Genomic DNA, 3,247 nt, shown 5'->3' with positions numbered 1-3,247 from the left:
GCAAATTGGGGTCAGCAGCAAATTGGGGTCAGCAGCTAACCTCCACATGAGCTTGTGGCTCGCTCTTGTGTTGATTTCTTGAATTGCAGGAAAGTCTTCAGATTAAATGTGCTGGTGTGATGTGCTGCATGAAGAACATTGTATAAGCCCAGCCTGCAGCTGCTTATACCCTTTGAGAAATTAAATGTATCAGTGACACGTTAAAATAGTCGTAACTCAAAGCTAAACCAATCATTTCTGCTGCTTGTGCTTGCAAAATATTCCAAACACATTTGAACGGTTTTGTAAACTGATCAGCAAGAGTTAGTGTTTTTTTTTTCTGAATTTGTTTCCTATCTGAAATATGTAAAACTTTACTTTTCTAAAACCTTAAAAATTCCAACATTAATTGTTAATTATTTTATTAGATGTATTACGTGAATGGCATGATGCTTCGATGTATTCAGCGTAATTAATCGTCTTCCCTTTGGATGTAGCTGCTGGAAAATAATAGCTTCAAAGCTTGGTACGTTAAAAAAATAAAAGGAAGGTCATCAGTGCCATTGTTCCCAGTGGGCTTAAACTGAGGTTGGCGTTTTATCTCAAGACGTTAGAGAACTTTGGACCAGCTCTGGATCAGTAAATTCACTATTATAGCTTTATTGATCTATTTTATCCTCTCAGTTTCTCACTTAGATTTGCCTTTGAAATAACCAGTCAGCCTATCCATTATGGCGCCCCAGGCTGATTTCAGATTTCCCCACCACCAAACCACTAAAAGACAACATCTGCATTACAGACCTTAAATATTTAAACATGTGAATAGACATTTGGAGCTTCTGCATGTCCTGTAGACAAATTGAATAAATTTTAAAGTTTGCCATCAATATTTCATGTGTAGCTCTACCTGAGTGATTAAGACAGCTTTTCATAATGATTCATTGTTGGACTACAATATCTGGCGACATTGCACCTAAATGGAGAATCAGGATCTGTATGTTAACTATTCACTTTACTTTTTGTCGTTACGAACGCACAGAAAGGATTGAACATTTTTTCAGTTTACTTTTGGTGCAATTATGTTATTTTGTAGCATTCATGTTTGGACAAATTATAAAGATTTTCTGGATAAACGGGCCAACTCGAGTTTTGCATGTTATGACGTGAATATTGTGATAAGAGTTTTGTGAATATTTGATAGAAACACACCCAAAATGCGTGTATTTTTTTCTGTCTTCATATATTTTTTTTTTTGTATTTTCAAGACAGCCTTTTGCGAGAATAAATAGTGGATGTTAAACTATAAAAGACATATTTGTACTAATTTGTCTTGCATTGTCTCCTGCAGCAGATGGCGTCCTAGGCACCCTCATAAAAGACTTGCATGCAAAGATCCTTTTCTGTGCAGATAAGAAGACATGCTTATAAGACACGAAAGGCAGTATTGAGCTTAAGGGATGCAACTGAATGAAGCTCCTCTGTTGTTAAAGGCTGTGATCAACTACGCAGCACGGAAAATCCATCTTGAGACCATAGATAAAAGTATGCTCAGTAGCTTTGCTTGGATAAACCAGAGCACAAAATGTTCCCCCTGAAGCTTTTATCAGCACAAACCAGCAAGCAGATGGGACAAGAAAGCCAACAGCAAGCGTTTGAATTCAGGAATTGATGAAAAACATATTAAAGTATCAGAAAAAAAGCAACAATTCCTTTCAACACTTTATCCTAAGGTATCCCTATATTATGTCATATTGCGTTGTATTTTACTTTTGCATGTTTAGCACATAGCATATTAGTGTTGACCTCAGAAAGACTTTATCATTAGTGCTTTTGAAGATGAATATTGTTGATGAAGGACATTTTATGCAAGAAGGTAGCAGCACCTCCAGTAATTAACCTTAGTGTGTATTTGCCCTGATGCTTATATCATATAAACCCTTGAAAGTGAGCCTTCAGTCATTTTTTTTAATTCACTAAAAAAGAAAACACAAACACTTTTTATTTTCTTGTAAGATAAATGTAGGTAATTTTAACATCAAATCCTTTATTATTATTATTTTAAACATTGACTGGAATAAACTGCCTCCTTGAGGCCAAAATGCATTTTGTTTTGATACGTCTGTATATTTATGGAGTGCTTTACAGAAAACCTGAACCAAACGAAGCCAAATGATGTTGCATTAAAAATATGTACACTGAGAATGAAATGAATATTTCACTTGACCTTCCTTAGGCAGCACATGAAAAGATAACGGTGCGTGCTAAACAGACAATATCGCTTTCCATCTCACTGACCTGAGACCCATTTTGAACTGCATTTTATGCTGAAACTACAATGCGAATGTCTCGTAGTTTGGAATACTATTTAAAAAAACATTGAACATTAAAATAAAGAGCTATAAAAAGGCGTTTAAACCCCTACAAACGCCTTTTACGAGAAGCCCCATCTTGAAAGAATGTGTGGTTGTCCTTTGACTCTGGCCATAATAACATGATTTAATTGATGACTGGAGCTGTCATGATAAAGATAAGTCTGAAAGCCACACTGATACTTCACATATTATTATTATTATCATTATTATTATTATTATTAATATTAATAATAATTAATGTGTTACTCTAAGTAACACTTCCTGTCGAGAGCGATGGAAAGTTGATGCAGACCAATAACGTTAGAACTGAGATTGAGTCACGACGACTGCATTACAAGAAAAGCAGCTTCTTTGTTTCCATGTTTGTTTTCCTCTCAAGAACACATTTTGTATGAAATAAAGGAGAATGAGAAAATAAGAATTTGCTATAAGTTTATTCGTAGGCGTGCGGTGGCATCTGATACTTGAGGTGAAGACCTGCATCTTTTATTGCAGGAGCATAAACTTCTGTCCTGATTTAATTTTACTATATTTACTCAGTGTGGAAGACAAAACCTCAAATTCATAAAGGATGTGTGATTTTCTGCTAATCAAATTTTAATCCAAGTAAAGTAGAATAGAATTGCTTACTGATTAAAGGTTCCTGTTTAAAGCAGCATTTCTGTTTTGAAATAGAAATGTTTCAGTCACATTTATTTATTTAATCCGAAATGTTAGACAATCCACCAGTGATTTTGTGACCAAAATAAATGTGATCTTGAGATTGATTTTTGTTTTCTTACTTTTCAGTGTGAGACTATGCGGCTAAAAAAAATATTTTTTTTTCTTTTCACCAGGAGTTGAAATAATATTGTGGATGCTGTAATCAAATGTTATTCCACTCACTGTACAAAGGA

The sequence above is a fragment of the Poecilia formosa genome, unplaced genomic scaffold (genome assembly GCF_000485575.1).
Source record: "Poecilia formosa unplaced genomic scaffold, Poecilia_formosa-5.1.2 Scaffold144, whole genome shotgun sequence".
NCBI classification, from domain to species: Eukaryota; Metazoa; Chordata; class Actinopteri; order Cyprinodontiformes; family Poeciliidae; genus Poecilia; species Poecilia formosa.
Note: the sequence above shows the minus strand (reverse complement) of the source record.